This window comes from Balaenoptera borealis, assembly GCF_965194805.1.
Source record: "Balaenoptera borealis genome assembly, chromosome: 2".
NCBI classification, from domain to species: domain Eukaryota; kingdom Metazoa; phylum Chordata; class Mammalia; order Artiodactyla; family Balaenopteridae; genus Balaenoptera; species Balaenoptera borealis.
In genome coordinates, this window is record NC_138867.1 from 26,341,629 (window position 1) to 26,357,063 (window position 15,435).

At 35.3% G+C, this 15,435-nt stretch overlaps 1 long non-coding RNA gene across 1 annotated transcript in view; it reads right to left on the minus strand.

Moving 5' to 3' along the window:
- LOC309624473 overlaps nucleotides 1–15,435 on the minus strand; it is a 345,102-nt gene that overhangs the window by 68,818 nt on the left and 260,849 nt on the right. The window lies entirely within an intron of this gene.

Consider the following 15,435-nt stretch of genomic DNA (forward strand, 5'->3'; position numbering starts at 1 on the left):
CCAGGGTAGAGTTCAATTATAGCCAAAAAAAAAAGAGATGCTATCGATTATAATTGACTAATCTGATGAAGAAATATTTAGGGTTACCAGAACAAAGGAAGAATGAAGACAATACAAATATACACACACACACACAAAATGATCTTAAAGGAACCAATTACTTTATAGAGAAAAGGTAATAAAAAACTATGATTATATATTCTAGTTTTTTTACACTTTAGTGGAAGCTGTATCTGTGAGAATTTCGCCTGTGTTATGAACTTGCTCTGCTTACTCATTCAACTTAGGGATCTGGAGCTGTTGGTTCTGGAAGTAATTTAATTTAGTTGTTTTTTCCCCAAGGTTCCACTGTCCATATCCCATTTTCACTGAGTATGCATAGATAAGTGTTCACACACACATGCTAGCACACATACATAAGTTAAACTCAAACTGTTGTAAGACAGCAAAAGAGAATTATAATTATTTACTTTGCTTTCCAAAATTGGGAATATTGTAGAAATTCACAATTGTTATTTTTCCATATGCATGTTAGATATGTAAATTAGTTATTCTTGGAAATAGTGCAACAGTAACCAGGAAAGAAAACTCTGTTTTTTTCTTTGCTCACTAACTTTGAAGCTTAACATGATATTGATTGACCACTGGTGTACACTTTGTCCAATGATGACCCTACTGACTTTTTAATATCTAATTTTAGAAGGGTATGCTGTAACCTAATTCACTCTGAACTATGTACTTGCAACATATTTCCAGAAGTGATACCCAGGACATCTTAATAAAAATTACAAAGAATTCAGAATAAAATAACAAAATTTAAATAAGATAGCTAGCAAAGACAGAAAATACCAATACAATATAAGGATTTGGGGTACTGACAAATTGTAGAAATAATTAATATATTAGGAACCAAGAAGGATCAAACCCTAAGCTGCTAGAAGTATTTGCCTCTAATGAGGAAACATTTTCATTTACAGTGGGAAATGGCACTTTCTGTAACAAAAAAAATTGAGGTCTAAAAACTCTAAGACATATATAGAGCTAATTTTTTGACCTTCAAAGAAAAAGAAATTGTAGAGACATCCCAGCTGGAGAAAAAAAAATCTCAAACACTAGATTTGGGCTTCTCATATATACCACTGAATGCACAGAGAAAATGAACCCAGTTCTACAGCTGTTGAAAGAATGTGTTGCCTATGAAAAACAAATCATTTTTGCTCAAATACTGACACAATGTTTAGAAATTCTAAAACTGCAGAAACTAAGTACAGCAGCATTTTTTGTTCTCCTTAGCAAAATGCAGACAATCTAAGAAAGTCAGGAATGCATAAACTTTGAAACAGTGGTGTAAATACCATATTCATTTAATTATAGAAAAATCAAAGTTTTATTTTAAAAATGTAAACATTATAGGCATAATAATACAAAATATGAAACAACACTAACAGATTTGCAGATGAGGTAAGTGGTAGTGAATTATTATATTTCTAATTGTCCCATTTTTCATATAAAGAATTATCTGATTAAATTTTAAATATAATTCAAAACCATAATAAAAGAGAACTATTTTTCATCTTTTGATATTTTAGAAGAGACTAATGATGTCAAGAAAAAAATGTTACTTAATTTTACTCTTTTTTTAGTTGATTTTGTTTGATAGTTAAATTCTGCTCCTTTTGATCTTTATGAAATTTGGATATATATGTTGGGAAATCTATTGACCTACACATACTTTAAGAAATATTTAACATTACTATTCTATCTTCTAGGCCCCTGTGGAATTTCCTCTATGAAAGAAGTAATCCTGCTTTTGTCTACTCTATTAATTATGCTAGTTTATATTATAGGACAGCCACTTTTTATACTGGAATGTTTCAAACACATTGGCCCTGGAATAAAAAGATGAGCTATAGGCTTCCTTCTCCCTTCTGGGAAAGGCATCTGTCATCGATAAAATTTAAGTACTTTCTTCAAAGGCTATAAATTTAAGCTTTTACTGAGGTCTGCTGATAAAATAATTTTCTCTGTTTAAAAAAAAAACTACTCATAAGATTTTAAATTTTATTTTAAGACATTTTTCTTTTCGGTTGAGGTTTTTGGTCTAGGCCTCAGAAGACACGTTGTTCTAGGCAGGTTTTTACTATTTACTAACTTTATAATAATAGATATGTCTAACCTTTCTGAATTTCAAGTATTTACCCAATAGGTAAAAGTAAAATAGCTATCTATTCTCTCATCCAGAGTGGCTGTAAGGGTGAAATGAATATTGAAACACTGGGATACAAAATGCTCTTGATTTTTCTCATATCTCACTGAGATTTTATTCTCATCCTTCCCTGATTAGCCCTTCCCATCTTTAAGACACCCCCCATCTGTTAAGTTCAGCATCTCCCAGAATTCAGTCCTCACCTCCTTTCTATTCTCTCCTTTCTCCATTTAAGGCCCTTGTTGCAATATCTCCTCAGTCTACCCCAGATATGTTGCTATCCCTCAAACATCTATTGTGGAAGTCTCCTCCCTACACTCCAGAATCATACATCTAACTGTCTTGGATGTTGAAGAGACATCATGAACTTAACCTGTATGTACTTTCCCAGTGTTTCCTAACTCAGTAAATGGCACTGTCATTTTTCAAGCCACTCACACCTCAAAACTTGGAGTTATTCTTGTCATCTTTTTCTCATGTCTTAGCATAGCCTATTAGCAAATCTTGTTTCATTAAATTTTACAATAAATCTTAAATCTAATTCTTTCTCCACATGTCATATCCTACCAACTTAGCCACCCAAAGCATCTCATGCAGGCTTGAGCAATAACCTTTTAATTGATCTCCATGCTCCCACTTCAGTTCTTTACAATCAATCAGTTTTTCACACAACAACCAGAATGCATCTTTTCAAATGCCAATTAGATCATGTTATTCTCCTCCTTAGTCCTGCCTCCCAAACTTCCAGCACACTGGGAATAAAAAGTCCTTCCTATTGACTACTGCACCCTACATAATCTAGTTTCTCATCCTATAACTCTCCCACTGGGTTACTTTTCTCCAGACTCACCAGCCGTCTTGCAGCTCCGTAAACAGACAAGGCATGCTCTGTCATTAGAGTCTTTGCATTTTTTCTTCAGACTGCTGAAAATAGTCTACTCAAGGACACTCCCATAGTATTCCTCCTTAGTTACGTGTCTCTTAATTTCACCTCTTCAGAGAAATCTTCCCTTTATCACCTCACCTAAAAAATATACCCTTCTGTATAACCTTATCCTGCTTAGTAGATGAAAATTTAATAACTAGTGTTCACTCTTCCATGTTTGCAATATCTTTATCTTGAGAGAGATTATGGATGGGAAGAGGGGAAGAGGAACTAAAAGAAAATGACTGTGTGAATAAAACCAGGATATTGGGACTGCATCTTGTACCGAGGACAAATCAACCAGGAGTCAGATCAGAGGATTTTCGTAGTTTCCTTGTATGAATTCTGTTTAAAGCTACAGTTATATAACCTTTTGCATTGATGAAAGAGTTGACAATGTTTACTGGCATACATATGACGTTTCAAAAGACAGTGATAATGATAAACAGTTACTTTATTAGACACATAGGCTGCTGAATTGGTATAACTTCTATGGTTATATTACAAAGTACAAGTTATATTTATTGAAAATATGTATTATATTTCATTTGCAGTTTGTTTTTGGTCTTGGTCGTAAACTCAGTTTCTGGGGAAAAACATGAATAAAAAAATATTTTACATTATACTATGCCAACAGACCCAATTTTCAAAAAACAGGATTATCATAGTATCTAATCACAAATCAAAGCAATTAGTATAGTATATATAGTGGTATAATAGTATACTATATAATATAGTATATTATATAGTATATATATGTAATATAGTATATTACAGGATACATAAATTAGAATCATTAAGATATTGAAGTAGCATGTGCAATTACTGTTATGATAAATGCATGAAAAATCATTCTCAGATAAAATAGCTTACTGCATACTCATGGCATAGTCCATGAGTTGACTGACTAATTGACTTAAATAACCATGTGCCTAAACACTCAAAATCACAATGACCACAATCTAACATGGTCAAAAGCATTAGTTTATTTTTGTTTTCAGATTTTTTTGGTTTATAACATTATATAAGTTTTATGTGTACGATATTATATTTTGACCTCTGTATAAATTACAATGTGCTCACCACCAACGATTTAGTCTCCATCCCTTCCCATACAGTTGACCCCCTTTACCCATTTCACCTTCCCCCTACCACCTTTTCCTCTGGTAACCACTACTTTGTTCTCGGTATCTGTTTTTGTTTTGGTTTGTTCATCTTTCTTTTAAGAACAAATTTCACCTATGAGTGAAATCATGTGGTATTTGTCTTTCTTCATCTGACTTACTTCATTTAGCCTGAGGCCCATCCATGTTGTCACAAATGGCAAGATTTCATCTTTTTTATGGCTGAGTAGTGTTACATTGTGTATATATACCACATCTATTTTATCCATTCATCTGTCACCCACTTAGGTTGTTTTCACATCTTGGCTATTGTAAATAGCGCTGCAGTGAATGTAAGAGTGCATATTTTTTTTGAATTTGTGTTCTTGTATTCTTTGGATAAATATCCAGAAGTGAAAGAGCTGGGTAATATGGTGGCTCTATTCTTAATTTTGTGAGGAAGCTCCACAGTGTTTTCTATAGTGGCTGCACCAATTTACATTCCCACCAGCAGTGTATGAGGATTAACATTTCTCCACATCTTCTCCAACACTTGTTATTTCTTGCCTTTTTGATAATAGTCATTCTAAAGGGCGTAAGGTGATATTTCATTGTGGTTTTGATTTGAGTTTCCCTAAAAATTTGTGATGTCCAGCCATCTGTAGGGTTGGCCACCTGTATGTCTTCTTTGGAAAAGTATCTATTCAGTTTCTCTACCCATTAAAAAAATGTTTTTGGTATGTGTTATTTATATATTTAGGCTATCAAGTCCCTTTCAGATATGATTTGCAAATATCTTTTCCCAAGTATCTTTTAATTAGGTTGTCGATTCATTTTGTTGATGGTTTTCTTTGCTGTGCACAAGCTTTTCAGTTTGTAGTCCCATTTATTTATTTTTGCTTTTGCTTTCCTTGCCAGAGAAGACATACCCAGAATGATATTGCTAGATCAATGTCAGAGTGTACTGCCTATGTTTTCTTCTAGGAGCTTTATGGTTGCAGGTCTTACATTCAAGTCTTTAATTCACTTTGCGTTAAATTTTTTGTGTAGTATGGGATAGTGGTCTAGTTCCATTCTTTTGAACGTGGCTGTCCAGTTTTCCCAATCATTTATTAAAGAGACTATCATTTCTCCTTGTGTGTGCTTTGCTCCTTTGTTGTAAATTGTTCATACATATATCTAGGTTTATTTCTGGGCCCTCAATTCTGTTCCACTGATTATGTGTCTGCCAATACCATGCTCTTTTGATTAGTATAACTCTGTAATATAATTTGAAATCAGGGTGTGTTATACCTCTGGCTTTTTTTCCCTCAGGATTGCTTTGACTATTTGGGTTCTCTTGTGGTTCCATATAAATTTTAAGTTTTTTTGTTCTGGTTCTGTGAAAATTGTCTGTGAAATTTGATAGGGATTGCATCTAATCTATATATTGCTTTAGGTAATATGAACATTTTAACAATAATCTTCTAATCCATGAGCACGATATATCTTTAAATTTCTTTGTGTCATCTTCAGTTTCTTTCAGCAATGTCTTATAGTTTTCTGTGTACAGGTCTTTTACCTCCTTGGTTATATTTACTCCAGGGTATTCTTTTTGTTGCAATTGTAAATGGGATTGTTAACTTTCTTCTGCTGGTTTATTAGTGTATAGAAATGAAACAGGTATTAGTATATTGGTTTCTTTACCCTGAAACTTTACTGTATTTGTTTATTATTTCTGATAGTTTTTTTGGTGGAGTCTTTAAAGTTTTCTATATATAAAATCATGTCACTTGCAAATAGTGACAGTTCAACTTCCTGATTTAAATGCCCTTTATTTTTCTTGCCTAATTGCTCTGGTTAGGACTTCCAATACTATGTTTAATAAAAGTGGCAAGAGTGGGCATTGTCTTGTTCCTGATCTTGGATGGATAGCTTTCAGTTTTGCACTAAGTGTGATGTTGGCTGTGTGTTTTTCATATATGACCTTTATTATGTTAAGTTCCTTTTATACCCATTTTATTGAGAGTATCATAAATGGTCATTTGAATCTGGCCAAATGCTTTTTCTGCATCGGTTGAAGTGATAATTGTTTTTAATCCTTAGTTTTGTTAATGTGGTGTATCATGTTGATTGATTTTGCAGATGTTGAACTATGCTTGCATCCCTGGGATAAATCCCATTTGATCATGGTGTATGATCCTTTTAATGTATTGCTGAATTCTGTTTTCCTATACTTTATTGAGGATGTTTATACCTATGTCATACAAGATATTGGCCTGCAGTGTGTGTGTGTGTGTGTGTGTGTGTGTGTGTGTGTGTGTGTTGTCTCTAATTGCACTCTGATCTTTATTATTTCCTTCCTTCTACTGACTTTGGGCTTCATTTGTTCTTCTCTATCTAGTTCCTTTAGGTGTAAGGTAAGATTGTTTGAGATTTTTCTTATTTCTTGAGGTTGGTCTGTATTGCAATAAACTTCCCTCTTAGTACTGCTTTTGATGCATCCTATAGATTTTGATATGTCATATTTTCATTTGTCTTCAGGGTTTTTTTTATTTCTCCTTTGATTTTTTTCTTAACCTAATAGTTGTTCAGTCTCCACCTATTTGTGACTTTTCCAGTTTTCTTCCTGTAGGTGATTCTGTTTCATTTCATTAGCTCTGAAAACATGCTTTATATAATTTGTCTTCTTTGTTTTGTGTTCCAGCATATGATCTATCCTTGATAATGTTCCATGTGCACTTGAGAAGAATGTGTATTCTATTGCATTTGGATGAAATTTTCTGTATAAATCTCTTAGTTTTAAGAATCTGATCTAATCTTTGATTTAAGGCCACTGTTTTCTGTGGACTTTCCATCTGGATGATCCATCCATTGATGTAAATGGGTTGCAAAAAGTCCCCTACAATTATTGTGTCACTGTCAATTTCTCCCTTTATTTATGTTAATAATTGCTTTATATATTTTGGTGCTTTTATGTTTGGTGCATATATATTAACTGTTATATCTTCTTGATGAATTGTCTCCTTTATTGTTATATAATGTTCATCTTTGTCTCTTGTTACCTTGTTTGGCTTGAAGTCTATTTTGTCTAATGAGTATGGCTACACTCACTTTATTTTGACTGCCATTTGCTTGGAGTGCTATCTTTCATCCATTAAATGTGAGCCTATGTTTTTCTTTAGAGCTGGTATGAGTCTCCTGGAAGCAACTATAGTTGGGTCTTGTTTTTTTAATCCATTCAGTCACTCTGTGTCTGTTGATTGGCTAATTCAATCCATTTACATTTCGGGTGATTATTGATAGGTGAGGTCTTAGTACTTCATTTTATCTTCTGGTTGCTCTATATTTGCATTGTCCATTTTTCCTTGTGTTTGTCTGCCATTTAGTTTGATGGTTTTCTGTGATTTTTCTCAGTTTCCTCTTATGTTTCATGTCTCTTCTCTAGATTTATGTTTTGTGGTTACCATGAGATTTGTATAAAACATCTCATAGATAAGATGGTATCAGCAGAAAATGACTATTTTACCTTCATTTGCCTATACAAGTCCCATGTTTTTCCTCTTCCTTTACAGTTTTATCAAATTATCAAACTATCAAACTATTTCTTTAAATATACTCTGTTACTTTCTCCTTCTCATTTCCTTCTGGCTATCCATTATTCTAATATTGCTCTTCCTAACAGAGTGGGATAGTTTTCATAGAGCTCACTAATTTTCTCTTCCATATGGTCTGCTTTATTTCCAGTGCTTTTTAATGCATTCTTCATCTCACTGAGTTCTCCAGCTCCAGAATTTATTTGGTTATTTTATAGAATTTCAATATCTTTAGTAAAGTATTTCTTCTGTTCATTAATTTTATCCCTGAGCTCATTGAACTGCCTTTCTGAGTTTTCTTGTAGCTCTTTGAGTTTCCATATGACAGCTATTTTGAATTCTTGGTCAGTTAGATAATCATATTCCATGACTTTGCTTGGTTTCTGGAGAATTGTCATTTTCCTTTTGTGATACCATGTTATTGTGGCTCTTCATGCTTGATGAGTTGTTCCTCTGCTGGCACATTTGAAGTAGCAATCACCTTTCTTCTTAGGGTAAACCTTTTTTTTTTTTTAATTCTAAGAATTTATCATGCTAGTAATTAGAGGTCTTTCTTTTGTTTTTCAGTAGGCGGCGGTATAGCACAAATTTAGTTTGTCTTACCTGAGTTGCCTCTGGCCATATTTCAGAATGGGTACTTTCCACCATCTACCGTCTTTGTCAGAGGTGTTGTCTGGAACCCTTGTCACTGCTTATACCTCTGAAATCATATTGTCTTGCTGCTGCTAGTGTTACTGGTGTTGCCACCTGGGGCACCGGGATGGTGGACACCTTCAGTCCATCTGGGGTCTCCTGGGTAACAGGCTCCACCACTGCAAGAAAAGGGAGAATGTGGGGGAAAGCCAGGGTAGAGGTGTCTCTGCTTTGACCAGGGTTGTCAGGTTTGTGGGCACCACCACTGCAGATGGGGGAGGTTGGATTTGCAGGTGCCTCCATGGCTGGAGGGATGAGATTGCAGGTCCCACTGCCATCTGGTTCCCTGTGACCACAAATACCTCTGCAGCCAGGAGGCCAGTGTTGTGTATGCTCCCTCACCTGATGCTTCCTGGTTCTCTGGAGCTGTAGGTTCAGCTGCTGCAAATGGGGGTCCAAGATTACAGGCACTGCATCTGTTGTTTCCCTGGTTTTGCCTCCTGTCTTCTAGTCTACCACATTTTAGGTGTACAGATATGTGGAATTCTCTGCTGCCCATGCATGTTGGACAAAGACACCTTTGAGTTATGGCTGTTTTACTATTTGTAGATGGAAGGGAAAAGACAGGGAACATCTCACAGTGTCTTGATGCTGACGTCACCCTTGAAAAGCATTTATTAAAGAGTCTTATACACAGCATTTTCTAAATCAAAAAATTTTTGCCTTTAGTAGTTTAACTCCAGATAGTCACTTACTCTTTTTGTTATTGTCTTCTTATCCCTCTTTTTGAGGTAACTGCATTGAAATAGGCTTTGGACTGAAGAACATATTCATGGGAAATAAAATATATTTAATATATTCCCTTTATAAATATTTAAAAATATGCCTTTTAATATTACAACTAACAGTGCAGGGATGATGATCAAGGTTGGGATGTTTCAGAGGTAGAATACAGTGATGGATTTCAGGGAAAGAAATTTTCAGTTACACTGTACCAACCCCCCACCATCCATCATTCCATCTTCATAGGTCAGAGATGGTATGTAAACTATGATTAGATAACATTCCTAATGTCCCTTGTGGACTTTATTTCATAATTTAAAAAATCATAATGAAAATAACAAGTTCAAAACAATTATTCCAAAATATTCTGCCTTATCTCATTCAGACTGCCCTCCTCTCTTTATTCTACTGCTAAATAATCTTGTGATTACATGCTCTCATTGCATCTTCTCTCTCCTTTCTCTTAAGCCTAAACATCACTCTTACTTCTAACCATGCAACCCCTCTATTTAAAAGCCATCAGTGACTCCTCATTTCCTAGAGTGAATTCTAAACCACTTAGATTTTCAAAACCATTTGCATTCTGACCCCGGGCTGCCTATATAGTTGATACCCTATTAGGAGCTCTCTTCCTCAATAGCACTGAACAAATAGCTATTCTTTCAGCCCAATCTATGCTTTTCTGGGTCTATGGTTCTATTTCTATTTTCCTTCCTAATGGCATGCAGTGCCTTCACTACATCTGTAACATTAAATGCTATTTACTGTGCTACATCCATATCATATGCAATGGCTTGTGTGAACTTTTTAGAGTCACCCTAACATTCAATTTCTTCAATTTCATATAGTCTATTTTTATATAGTTTTTGTTATGGACCTACACATCAAATGCTTACAGTGATGGGTAGGTCATTTGTTCCCTTTCACTGGAAATATGTAGGAATAGAACAGATATTTGATGGAACAGCAGCTGTAGGAGGAATTATAACATTGCCTCTTGCCTAGGGATTTAGATTAAAAGAATAACCATGTGCCGTTTGATTCATTCAGCCCTTTCTTAGGTGATTTCACATATTCTCTGACAGAGTTTCCAGCTATTAATCCAATATCTGACCACTTCCCTCCTGGATTTAATTGTGCTTTCTGGAATGTTGATTTAAAATAAAGCAAATTAAAAATATGTAAAAAAATAAATCTAGACAAGTAATCACATAAAAATGTTCTTTCTCCAAAATCTGCTCTTCATCAATTCTGCCTGACAAAATGGCCTCTGACTGCTAAGCATAAACCTGGTGCTCTCTGATGGATACTGCTTCCCCAGTAGTCTTATAGAGTTTCATAGCTGACATTGTTACATTGAAAGTAACTGGGGTTGTGGAGGCAAAGCTTGTATTTCTATCAATTCTCTAATGCTATTTGTAGAGCTATATAATACTAATGTCACATATACTTGAAGTCCCAAAGTATATATTTTTCTATGTGATTTGGAGGGTGATAATAACCTTCTTTTTGCAGTATTCCTCCCATTACTCCTGTCTTTTTATTCACATCATAGCATCTAGTCACATGATCTCTTCTTCCCCTGATTTTCTAATTCTTTCTGGCCTTCATTTCCTTTTATGATACAAATTAGTCAATTATTTTATTGCTAGCAAACCCTAAAACTGATCAGTCTGTGTGCTATCCTGGTACAAATTTCTAGATTCTCTGGTAGTAGTACAAACTGTCGGTATCGGGTCCATGCTTTACAGGATGAAGGCAGCCTATTGAAAAATACCTGTAATCCTTTTCTAATGGTGTTTTTTTTTTTTTTTTTTTTTTTCCTGGTCTGAGAAGTACACTGGTCCAAATTCAAGGCAAACCAGAGTGATAGAGCATAAGTCCCCCAGAAGAGACCCTCATTCAATGACATTAGTAACTTGGTGGATAAATACCACATAATTCTTGTTCCTTAGTTGGGAGAACTGAGGCATATATTTGATTGTCCCTAGACTACCACAGAGAAACTGAACTTTCAGTGCACACAGTGGTAACTGGTTCGATAATACATACTTTATTTCTCCATTTTTTTCCCTTACCATTGTTATTCCCTGCTCCCCTACCAATATTTTATTGTATCACTTTCTAAAGAAACAATACTCAGATCCTTGTTGTCTTGGGTCTGCTTGCAGGAGAACCCAAATCAAGTGAGTTGGAAACAGAAGAGGTCTTAGGAAGTAAACTCTGAGGATGGGGTTGGGGGAAATCATATCACTTGCTGGCCAGATGAAAGTAAACACTGCATTATTGATAGTAAAATGAGGTATTGAAAATCCCTGGCTTGCTGAAGTACTCCACTTTCTAAGACTTTATAAACAGTGTGAGTTATGATATTGGTGGAAAGGTATCAACTAGCTTCATAAATAATGTAAGCACTTAAGAGATGTAAGGAATGCTCTTAGATGAATCATGGAGTTGTCTGGCTACCATAAGAGTGATCAAACCTTAGTCACAAGATTTGCTTTCTGCTGCAGGTAGTGTGATTAACTAGAAAAATTCAGTGCAACTTCTAGCACATGGCATGTTGCTATTGATTTGCAAATACATTCCTTCCAATCCCTATTGAGAAGGAGAAGCAGGAGTATTTTGCATTCATCTGACATGATCGGTAGTTTAGGTTTATGATAGTGCCCCCATGGACATATTTACTCTGTATAGTACAAATGGACCTTCATTATAGACATCCCACAGATGAACACATTAATCCACTCTATTGATGATATGGTATGAATTGGACCTGGTAAGCAAGAAGTGACAAATTGTCTAGATGTCCTCATACATACGTGTACATGAGAAGATGGGAAATAAATCTTACAAAGATTCAGAGGGCTATCATTTTGGGTAATCTGGGGGAGAGGGTTTATTTGGGGCATGCTGAAACATCCAAGGTAAAGATATTGTGCTTTGTACCCTCTACAAAAAAAGAACAACACTTAAAGAAGCCTACTAAGTTTTGGAGAGAGCTCATAGCAAATTTTGGAATATAGATTGGACCCATTCAGCAAGTGATTTTGTTACCTCTCAGTTTTAAATGGAACCAGAATAAAAGAGGGGGGTATGCAGCATGTTAATGCCTCAGGATACATGACCCTCACCGTTTGATAACTTAAGTCACTATAGTCCATGGTGCTGGAAGTATCTAAGATAGATAAAAATGTAGTGTAGAGTCTCTCATAGCCTTAATAAAGCTACCTAGGGTTCTGGAGTGAGATCATGCCATCTGCAATTGATAATTACTCTCTGTAAAGCAGCTTTAAGCCTGCCACAAGGCCCGAGTGAAAACTAAAGACTTGATAATATGACTGAAAATTATTATACGACCAGAGGTTCCATTATGAACTGTGTAGTCAGACCCAAGTCATGGGATTGACTAAAAATAGTACCAATCCATTATAAAATGGAAATGGTACATTTGGGATAGTCATGAAAAAGGTCCAGGGGATATCAGTAAGTTGTTCCAAAGAGCATTAACTAGAGTCAGATGGGCTATTGAAGAAAACAAGCATATAGACTGTCTATATCACTACTGCAGTATATTGGACCTGATAGCATCAGAGAGAGCCTTAGCCAGTACTTCCAACTTAGGACTCAGAAAGCATCCAACTAACATCATGACATCCTGCATAATATTACCTCAGACTAAGGGTGCATGAGATATGACAATGACACATGTCCATGGGATACTCTGGTCCTATTGTATACTTTATTGCCTGGAAGCTGACAGATTAATAGAACACTGGAATTACCTTAAGACACAACCAAGGTATTATGAAGACACCCTGAAAGGTTTGACTGCTGTTCTCAAGATGAGGAATAAACTTTTAACTGTTGGCCATCACATGGTTCTGTGACCACAATATCTTTAAAAAAAAAAAGTTTAGGAACTAAAGGCTATAGTAGGAGTAGCTGATCCCACCATCACACCATTGAGTAACATGGGAAATTTGTACTTCCATCCTTGTTACTGTGCTGGTGGACTAGAGATTCTGATTCCCAAGAGTAGATGTTTTTAGTAGGAAATAGTTACTTCTAACCTTCTAGCTACCCCTACTTTCTGGTCATATTTTAAGTACTCATACCAGTAGATGAGCCGTTATCCTTATGAGAAAATACACTCTTATTATCATGAGAAAATATATTTGCCGCTACTAATGTACACTAGAAAGGGAGAATTATATGAAAATTCAAAGATTTTACCAGGGTGTCTCATGGTGCTTCATGCCCAGTAATAACATAAAAGGACAGTTGCAACCATGACCTGACAAGAACAAGATACCTCAAATTTACCACAGAGATAATGATTATATTGTTAATTATAATGTAAGAAAATAGTAAAATACTCTTTCAAACAAAATTAAGACAACTCAAAGGAATGTATATAATTTAATGCTTTTCTCCCCAACTTTACCCTTTGTGGACTATTTTCCAACTTATAGAAATAATGCATGTAAGCATTTTTATGAAAGAGTGACATGGAAGCACAGTATGAAAGATAACTTTTCTCCTGTACCCTTTACACCATTGGTGAGAAATAGCCACCTTCAACTCCCTTCCTAGTGCTTCTGGAAAGTATCATTTTAATTTTACAAAGTCTATCTGCATAAAAAAATTGTTTAACTAAAATCTTATGTAGATTAGATCCATCATTTACCATTATAAATTATGAAGAATTCTCATAATTCAGTACCAGTCACTGTATTTTTAAAATATTTAATGAAATAAAGGAATCTATCTCTATTTCTTAGAGCTTGATGCATGCATGGCTAAAGGGTAGATAGGGAGTGGATGAGTGGATAGGTGAGTGGGTAGATGGGCAGATTCTTTTGACTTCTTAAGAAACCTTTTATTTCAAAAGGGAGACATGTCAGGTATATTATCGGGCCCTCACTTGAAATTAGATTCAGTATTGAATCTAAATACTGCTTTGAGACTTCCCCATCTTATTTAAGTTTCTCAAAAATTAGTCCACTTCAGATCCTATCAAATCTATATTCTTGACCTCCTGATGTTCAGCTTCTGAATTTCATTATGTCTATTACTCAGCTATTACTGGAATAATTAATGACCAAATCCAGCATTTGCTTGTGAATTCTTATTTAATATTTTTTCAGCATTTGACATAGGAAATTGATCTAACCTTTAAAAAATACTCTCCACCTTAGCTTCCAGGGTGAAGATAAACATGCCCTCCCTGATCAACTATCTTTATTTAGACTCTTTCCTAACTCTGTTGCTATACCTGCAATTAGTGTTCCTTGGGCTGGCACAATTCTGTCTCTTTTGACCATCTGAATAGTCATCTTGTACAAATTTATTTACTCCAAAAATTTATATCACTGACCAAAAGCTGATGAATCTTAACTCTGTGTATACTTGTGTGTATAATTGTATCTTATAGGCATAATTTAATAAATGGCCCCCACCACTTCCAAGATTCCTATCCCTTGGTTATTCAGTTAAACACTAATCTAGGTACTGCTGTGAAGGGATTTTACAGGTATAATTAAATTCCAAAGTCAATCTTAAAATACAGATTAACTGGGTTGGTCTGGTCTAATAACATGAGCCCATAAAAGCAGAGACTTTTCTCTGGCTTGTAGCAGAAAAGTAAGTCAGATGCAGTAGCAACTGCAGAACTTAAAGAGATTTGAAACAGGAGATGGACTTGGTACATATTGCTGCCTTTGAATATGGGGATGACACATGAAAAGGAGTACAGGCAGCATCTGAGCATAGAGAAGCTCCCAGCCGATAGCAATGAGACAGGTACCTAAGAACTACAGTCACAAGAAACAGAATTAAATCAGCAGGAGGAATGAGCTTGTAATCTGATTCTTCCTCAGATCCTTCAGGTAAGAGCCCAGCTGGGTACACCTTAATTTGGGGACATATAAGACCCAACCCAGTCACTTGGGCCTAGACTTCTAAACCACTTAACAATGCACTTGAACAATGCAGGAGTTAGTGAGGTGCAAAGAGGGTCCACTCTAAATTAAATCCACGTTTAACTTAGTGTGGACCCTCCATGTATGTGATTCCTCCCTAGCTACAGTTCTGTATTAGCAGATTTAATCAACCAGGGATTGTGTAGTACTGCAGTATTTACTATTGAAAAACATCAGCATATAAGTGGACCAGCTCCGTTCAAACCCCTGTTGTTCATGGGTTAGC